At 37.4% G+C, this 9,260-nt stretch overlaps 1 long non-coding RNA gene and 1 pseudogene across 2 annotated transcripts in view; one reads left to right on the top strand and one right to left on the bottom strand.

The window, feature by feature from the left end:
• Positions 1 to 9,260, bottom strand: part of LOC150020943 (uncharacterized) — a 513,888-nt gene that overhangs the window by 65,619 nt on the left and 439,009 nt on the right. The window lies entirely within an intron of this gene.
• On the top strand, positions 495 to 1,743 carry LOC150020945 (heterogeneous nuclear ribonucleoprotein A1 pseudogene; annotated as a pseudogene).

The following is a 9,260-nucleotide window of genomic DNA, read 5'->3' as shown; positions in this document are numbered from 1 at the left end:
GAACTCTTTTAGCTTCACCTTGTCTGGGAAGCACTTTATCTGCCCTTCCATTCTAAATGATAGCTTTGCTGGATAGAGTAATCTTGGTTGTAAGTTTTTGCTTTCCATCACATTGCATACTGCTTGCCAGTCCTTTCTTACCTGCAAAGTTCTTTTTGAGAAATCAACTGATAGTCTTATAGGTACCCCTTTGTAGGTAACTCTCTGCTTTTCTCTTGCTGCTTTTAAGATTCTCTCTTTATCTTTCACCTTTGGCATTTTAATTATGATGTGTCTTGGTGTGGTCCTTTTTGTGTCTAGCTTGTTTGGGACTCTCTGTGCTTCCTGGACTTGTATGTCTATTTCCTTCACCAAATTTGGAGAGCTTTTCTTCATTATTTTCTCATATAAGTTTTCACTTTCTTGCTCTTCCTCTTCTCCTTTTGGCACCCCTATGGTTTGGATATTGGCATGTTTAAAGTTGTCTCAGAGGGCTTTCTGCAGGTGGACGCCGCTGAGTAAACATCGTTCAAGTCTCCTGCCCTGAAGTCGTCATGTCTAAGTCAGAGTCTCCCAAAGAGCTGGAACAGCTACGAAAGCTCTTTATTGGAGGTTTGAGCTTTGAAACAACAGATGAGAGTCTGAGGAGCCATTTTGAGCAATGGGGAATGCTCACAGACTGTGTGGTGATGAGAGATCCAAATACCAAGCGCTCCAGAGGCTTTGGGTTTGTCACATACGCCACTGTGGAGGAGGTGGATGCAGCCATGAATGCTAGGCCACACAAGGTGGACGGAAGAGTTGTGGAACCAAAGAGGGCTGTCTCAAGAGAAGATTCTCAAAGACCTGGTGCATACTTAACTGTGAAAAAGATTTTTGTCGGTGGTATTAAAGAAGACACTGAGGAACATCACCTAAGAGATTATTTTGAACAATATGGGAAAATTGAAGTGATTGAAATCATGACTGACCGAGGCAGTGGCAAAAAGAGAGGCTTCGCTTTTGTTACCTTTGATGACCATGACTCTGTAGACAAGATTGTCATTCAGAAATACCATATGGTAAATGGCCACAACTGTGAAGTGAGAAAAGCCCTATCTAAGCAAGAGATGGCTAGTGCTTCATCCAGCCAAAGAGGTCGAAGTGGTTCTGGAAACTTCGGAGGTGGTGGTGGAGGTGGTTTTGGTGGGAATGACAACTTTGGTCATGGAGGAAACTTCAGTGGTTGAGGTGGCTTTGGTGGTAGCCGTGGTGGTGGTGGATATGGTGGCAGTGGGGATGGCTATAATGGATTTGGTAATGATGGAAGTAATTTTGGAGGTGGCGGAAGCTACAATGATTTTGGCAATTACAACAATCAGTCTTCAAATTTTGGACCCATGAAAGGAGGAAACTTTGGAGGCAGAAGCTCTGGCCCTTATGGTGGTGGAGGCCAATACTTTGCCAAACCACGAAACCAAGGTGGCTATGGTGGTTCCAGCAGCAGCAGTAGCTATGGCAGTGGCAGAAGGTTTTTAATTACTACCAGGAAACAAAGCTTAGCAGGAGAGGAGAGCCAGAGAAGTGACAGGGAAGCTACAGGTTACAACAGATTTGTGAACTCAGCCAAGCACAGTGGTGGCAGGGCCTAGCTGCTACAAAGAAGACATGTTTTAGACAATACTCATGTGAATGGGCAGAAAACTCGAGGACTGTATTTGTGACTAATTGTATAACAGGTTATTTTAGTTTCTGTTCTGTGGAAAGTGTAAAGCATTCCAAAAAAGGGTTTTTAATGTAGTTTTTTTTTTTCCTTTTTCCTTTTTATTTTGCACCCATGCTGTTGATTGCTAAATGTAATAGTCTGATCATGACGCTGAATAAATGTGTCTTTAAAAAAAAAAAAAAAGTTGTCCCAGAGGTTCCTAAGCCTCTCCTCATTTTTTTTCAATTCTTGTTTCCTCATTCTGTATTGATTGACTGTTTTTTTCCTTCCTTATGTTCCAAATCATTGATTTGAACCTCGGTCTACCTCCCTTCACCATTGGTTTTGTGTGGATTCTCCTTCGTTTCATTTAGCATAGCCTTCACTTCATCCTTTATGCATTTGCCATACTTAAGCATATCTGTCAAGCCAGTGAGCATTTTTATCACCAGTGTTTTGAACTCTGCATCTGTTAGGTTGTTATCTCCTCATGTGTTAGATTGGCTATCTCCTCATAGCATAGCTCTCCCACTGGAACCTTGATCCATTCCCTCTTTTGGGCCATACTTCTCTGTCTCCTCACCTTGACAGGCTCCTGTGTTTGTTTGCCTCTGTGTCTCAGGTAGAGCTGTCACTTCTGTTATGTTATAAGGGGCAGAGTCTTGAGTATTTGTCAGTATAGAGCGACCCATTTCACCACATTGTGGCACTGTGTATGGGGGAGGGAACAGAGAGGGAACAATGCCGCATGCTCAACACTCACCTCTTCTCTAGGCACATCTCCCACTTTGTATGGGACTGGCACTTTTCTAGCTGTTGCCCTGGCTGTCATTCCCAGGATGAGTGGGTCTGCAAACATTCTTGGACCATGGGGGCCCTTTAAACAGGCAGACTCTCCCAAGAGACAGGCAGTTTCTTCCTCTGTCCCAACCCCCACTGATTTGCACAGTCAGAAGCAATGAGACTCTATTTTCCCCGGTGCTGGGGCCATGAACTGTGTGGCCTGGTCTGGGGCTGAGAACACTCCCCAGGTGTCCCTCCTGACTTTTAAAAATGTGTGACTGCATTTTCTGCCAGCCTGACGCTGCCACTCCTGCCGCTGCCGCATGTGCTGCCACCACTACACCGTCCGTCCTCTCTGCCTGGCTCTGCACCTCCTACTTGTCTGGATGAGTGTTTCTTCTTTATATCTTTGTTTGTTGGACTTCCATGCAGCTCAATTTTCTGGAACTTCTGGTTGTCTCTAGTTTTGAGGTAGTTGTATTCCTTCTTAGTTGTGGAGGGAGATGCAATGTGTCTCTCTATGCCTCCATCTTGGTCAGAAGTCAAAAAATTACATTTGTTAATTGTACATAACACTGATCTCATTAGGACAGTGCTTAAGTATTAGGAAACTATAAACCTCACAGTAATGGATGTAAGTTTCCCAGAACTCTAGTTTTCACCTGAAAGTTGTCATTGGCAGCAATACTGTCATTTTTTCCCCCTTGAGGTTATACTTACTTTTCGTTTGTTTTTGAGAAAATACCAAATACCCAAATCTGAATAAACCATAGCTTTTCGCCAATTGTCTCTCAAATAAAAATGGTGTTCCATAAAAACGGTGCTAGAAATGCTAGAAGTTCAGCTTGCAACTCAATTGTTACTTAAAGTATGATGCGATACCCCTGGCCCTTCATTCAGCGTGCAGCAGAAGTGCTTTATGTGTACTTCCCAATTTGTAACAGAATATTAGAGTAACCTGTTTTCAAGGGTTGAAATGGAATAAAATTAATAATTTCTACTGATTCATTGAGGACAGTCTTAAATTAAACTGGCTTTTCTCTCTGCACAGTGGTGAATGACAACAGTTTGTGTCACTACCTTGATATGTGCTATCTTGAGAACTGTCACTTGAGTTCATAAACCCTTCCCCAGTTTCCATGTCTTTCCGCTTCCTAAATTCATGAATTATGAGAGCTGAACATCTCCTCCCAGGGGCTCAAAACAATACTTAGGAGGGCCAAGAAGTAAGAGAGAAGGAGGAATAGGAAAGAATGTGCATGGGGGGTGAGACAGGGGAGAGGGAGAGAGAGGGAGAGAGAGATTTGGATTATATTTTCATAGTCTGACTGTGTTTTAGAAATCTCCACATCAGAACTTATTTGTAACCTTTGAGTGTTTGAGAAGGGAGACTATTCTTAACAATGACTTTAGAAATTATATCTAAAATTTGCAGTTTTTAAAATATAAGTATTTCTGCATGACAAAAAACACATAGCATAAAATCAAGAGACAAATATTTGAAACATATCAAACAAAGGACTAACCTCCTTAATATATAAAGAAATCCTAGATACAAAAGAATAAGGATGGAACATATAAACAGATATTTCATAGAAAGGGAAATATGAATGGCTCCTTAACATATGAAAAATGCTCAACCTTACTCTTCATAAGTGCAAATTACAGGTACATGAAGTTGTAGACAGAAGTTGGATTGCTGAGTTCTGAGACAAGTTCTAGAGTTTGAGATTTTTATAATTGATCTATTGATTTCTGAATGTGCATACTTTTCCCATATTCATCAATTGATTGGTCAGACAGAAAATATTCTATAGGAACTTAGAGTCTAGTAAATCAAAATACATGTATGATATAATATAAATTTAATATATGTGACTAACAGAACAAGAAGCCTCATTGTTTTCTCAATTAGACTCTTATGAATTATCACATATAATACACATTATATTATAAACTCCTTTTATCATACACTAAATTGTCATACATTTTCTCTCATTATTTTTAAAATTATTATTGGCAACAGAGGTTCAGAATATGTTCACACGGCGTGAAATTTCTGACATATAATGGGAAAACAGCAAAGATGCAATTCAGTTTGTTTGATAAAGCATTTTACAATTCTACATGTCTTTATGGGCATACACATGTATAGATACAATATAATCCATTTACCTCTTTTAAGAAAGCTTTCAGAATGAAAAATGGGATGTTTGATAAAAATACATATTTATAAATGGCATAATTGTAGGCATCATTGATATAGAATTTCCATCATTAAATTGTTCATTATTTTTCTAAGTAAGAATTATTATCCTATAAACTCTTAACTTCAATAACTAATAAAGTAAGGTCAACATTCTCCTAAATGTACTCTACATGATGAGATCAAATTACTTAATTTTTATTTCAAATAAATTTTATTTTTGGAAAAGTAGGAGGTGAACCTTTATACTTAGAAGAAAAATCAGAAAAAATTCAAATAGGGGCAGAATCCATTTTTATTTTTACTGTGTTGTTGTACAGAAATATCTGGGAATGGCATAATTTCAGACATGGAGGCATCATGCTTTATTTTCACATATGGTTGGGATGAGACTTCCCTTGAAGTGACTACCTCCCAGTCACAGGTGGGAGGAGCTGGAAGACAGCTATGGAGTACTCTGTCAAAGGGTTGTTTTCTTTCTTTTTCCATTTTTCATTTTTAACAGGAAAGCTATATTGTTCACCTCCCTGAAAGTGTTTATGGAAACTTGTGGTTTCTACATCTGGATTTCACTTTAGAAAGTGCATGTGAATCAAACTACAGTATTGAATAGGTAACAAATATTTTATGCCCCTACACATCCAGCTTAAGGTCTTAGATACAACAGATCTTCAAAGTTCTCCAACACAGTTGAAAACTCCCAAAATGATTTATCCTAAGAAGTGTTGGAAGATTTTAGAAGTTGCTTTTTCAGAATAGCATAGATTTCCTCATTTCTAAAATGGTTTCATTAAAATCTTACCTATAAGCAGATGTAAAATTTTTTTTTAAGTTTTAAGAACTTTGCTTATTTTGGTCAACAAAACCTATTAATAGCTTATTTAATCCAAAATAAAGGCAGCACGATTTTAACAAATACCTTTCAAATGAAATTCCTAAAATAATTCATATGTCTAGACTTGGCATTATTTATACCAGTGGTTCCTAAGTAGTGATTCATGATTAAATTTTCACCCATTTATGGTGAAATAGGAATACTACAACAACATGGTGAATTTTTCATTATTAAATTGATCCATTTTAAATTAGGGCTATCTTTTACACTGAGATTATGTTATTTCTTTTAAATGTTAAAAAGTTCATTCTTTATTTACATAATGGTGCTGATAGATTGTTTTTAATAGCTTTTTGGTGGCAGTTTTCTGTAGATCTCTGTAGCTTTTTGGAAGTTTTGTTGGTTTTGAATTTCAGAAATGTAGGACCTGTATTTTTTTACAATATTAAAACATCTACATAAAGAGTAAAAAATTTAGAAATTAGTGGAAAAAAACCCCCCATATAACTTACCAAATATTTCACTTTTCATCAGGGCATTGAGGCATTTGCTTAAATTAGGAGTTAAATATAATCTACTATATATACAAAAATTAATTACTGAATAGATATTCAAATGGTCAACATATAAGATGAGGTGAATTCAAAGGTACTTAAAGAAATGTGAAGTGACCTTGGCCTGAAATGAATGGGCTAAGAAAGAAGCTAACAGACTGAAATGGCACACTTGCCATGCCTCTGAAATTATTATAGACTTGGCTTTAAGAAATGAGATTTTACATTTAGTCAACTAAATATAGGATTTAAGAGAGGATAATTATTACTTTTGTAATCTTAATGAATTAGGAATAGTGTGAGTGTGTAGCTGGTGAGTAACGAAGGCCCAAAGGTAATTAAACCTGTACTACAAAATCTTTCACTGTCTCATTTGCTGGTTTGGTCCTACGAGTGCATAGTAGGTGCTGCATAAATGTTTGGTGAATTACAAACATGAAAGAAGGAAGAAAAAATAGCTGCTAGGAAAGTAGCCCATGGAGAACCATGCAGAACACCCAGAAGATGAAGTTTAGAAGAGCTAATAAGTTCAGGTTTTTGAAGGCCTCTTAATCAAGCAACATCTTATTTGCTCTCAATTGCTCTATCAACTACAATATAGATGGTGATATTCAAAATTATTCATTTGGAAAGATTTTATTCTGACCATCAGCTGCTACTATGGAGTTTACATAATAACCAGAAGACTACAGAATTTATGATTTAAGATGGTCCCAAATCCCTTAGGAATTTTAAAACATTAGCGAACTTTTTCTTTATGTAAAGAATTTCATTTCCAGTCACATATATATTTATGGACCTAAAATTATTATCAACTCCTTAAAATCATCAAGTAATATAGTTGAAAAGCAATTCCAAAGACAATCTATATTATCTTTCCTGTTTATAAAAACAAGTTGTCAAAGAACTTATTGATATTCTTTACTATATTGCATGAGGCCTCCTTGAACCAAATGAGACACATGCCACTTGGTGGGCTATTGTCAGAAGAGAATTGCATTGGCATCTTGATGTTTTACTCTTTGAATACACAAAAACCTATATGGTTCTAATAAATAAAACATTTTGGTGTTCAGTATATATGTGCTAAGTAGGCAACACAGAACTATTTCTGTGGGATATTAGAATTTTCAACAATAAATTTGTTCTTACCAGTTCACTCAATGTTAGCATTTATGTCTATGCTCCCCCACCCCATCTAAATGCATAAGATATAGCACTCACTATTTCTATTGTGTGTGCTAGACATTTGAAAATGTGTGGTCTTACAAACTATGAGGCAGTTTGGGATTCTTTTCTTTATCGCCATTTTTTAAAATTGTTGCTCTATTATAGTTGTCCCATCTTTCCCCCATTGCTGTCCTGCCCCACCCACCTCCCCCCTCTTCCACATTCAATCCCCACCCTCTTGTCCATGTCCATGGATAATTTACATTAGTTCCTTGACTAGACCCTTCTTCTTTTCCCCCTACTCCACCTCCACCCTCCACTCTGGTCACTGTCAATCTGCTCCTTGTTTCCATGTCTCTGGTTCTATTTTGCTCATTTGTTTGTTTTGTTCATTGTGTTTCTGTATTAGGTGAGATCATATGGTATTTTTCTTCCATTGCCTGGCTTATTTCACTAAGCATAATACTCTCTAGTTCCATGCACGTTGTCATAAAGGGTAGGAGTTTCTTCTTTCTTTCTGCTGAATATTATCACAGTTTTTTGATTCACTCATCCCCTGATGGGTACTTACGCTGTTTCCAGTACTAGGCTATTGTAAACAGTGCTCCTATAAACATAGGGATGCATAGGTTCTTTTGAATTGGTGTTTCAGGATTCTTTGGGTATAATCCTAGCAGTGGAATAGCTGGATCAAAAAACATTTCCACTTTTAGTTTTTTGAGGAAATTCCATATTGTTTTCCACAGTGGCTGCACCAGTCTGCATTCCCACCAACAGTCCACTAGGGTTCTCTTTCTCCACAACCTCGCCAGCACTTGCTGTTAGTTGATTCGTTAATGATGGTCATTCTGACCTGTGTGAGGTGGTATCTCATTGTGGTTTTAATTTGCATCTCTCTGATGGCTAGTGATGTTGAGCATTCTTTCACATGCCTATGGGCCCTCTGTATATCCTCCTTGGAGGAGTGTTGGCTTAGTTTCTTTGCCCATTTTTCAATTGGACTGTCTGTCTTCCTGGTATTGAGTTATAAAAGTTATTTATATATTTGGGAGATCAATCCATTGTCTGAGGTATCATTGGCAAATATGTTTTCCCATATGGTTGGTTCCCTTTTAATTTTGCTGATGTTTTCTTTCACTGAGCAGAAACTCTTCAGTTTGATGTAGTCCCATTTGTTTATTCTTTCCTTTATTTCCCTTGCCCTGGGAGATATATTTGTAAGAATATTGCTGTGGGGGATATCGGAGATTTTACTGCCCATGTTTTCCTCTATGACTTTTATGATGTCATGACTTATGTTTAAGTCTTTAACCCATCTTGAGTTTATTCTGGTGTATGGTGTAAGTTGGTGGTCTAGTTTCATTTTTTTGCATGTCCCTGTCCAGTTCTCCCAACACCATTTGTTGAAGAGTCTATTTTCACTTCATTTGATGTTCCTTCCCTCTTTGTCAAAAATTAATTGACCATAGAGACCTGAGTTTATTTCTGGGCTCTCTGTTCTGTTCCACTTATCTATGTGTCTGATCTTATGCCAGTACCAGACTGTTTTGATTTCTGTGGCCTTGTAGTATAGTTTGATACCAGGTATTGTGATTCCTTCTGTTTTTTTCTTCTTTCTCAAGATTGCTGAGGCTATTTGGGGCCGTTCAGTTTGGGATTATTTATATAGCATGAAGTTAGTGACATAATGGTTGCTTCAAATCATATCCACTATTCTGGTAGCCAAAAGCAATGCAAATATATACTAGAGGCCGTTTCCTTTTCTATGCATAATGAAAGGTTCCCGAACAATACTTAAAAACATTCAGCAGAGATACTTGAGTTTGCAAAGTATATACTATTTCCCTAAGGTTATTGCTTGTGAAACTTGTGCATAGCTGCAGAAGTGTGTATGTTCAATAATTGTTAAAAAGAATAATGGAAGCAAAGACAGAAATTCACTTGATCAGATTACCAGTGATTAGACCAGGTTAGTTATTCAACATGTTCTTGATGTTCTATCAATATTTGGGATTATGCTGTTCTTCCATCTTTGCAGTCCAGGTATTC

This window comes from Furipterus horrens, unplaced genomic scaffold (assembly GCF_987537825.1).
Source record: "Furipterus horrens unplaced genomic scaffold, mFurHor1.1.pri manual_scaffold_1, whole genome shotgun sequence".
Classification (NCBI taxonomy): Eukaryota; Metazoa; Chordata; class Mammalia; order Chiroptera; family Furipteridae; genus Furipterus; species Furipterus horrens.
Note: the sequence above shows the minus strand (reverse complement) of the source record. Positions and strands in the feature narration are given on the sequence as shown.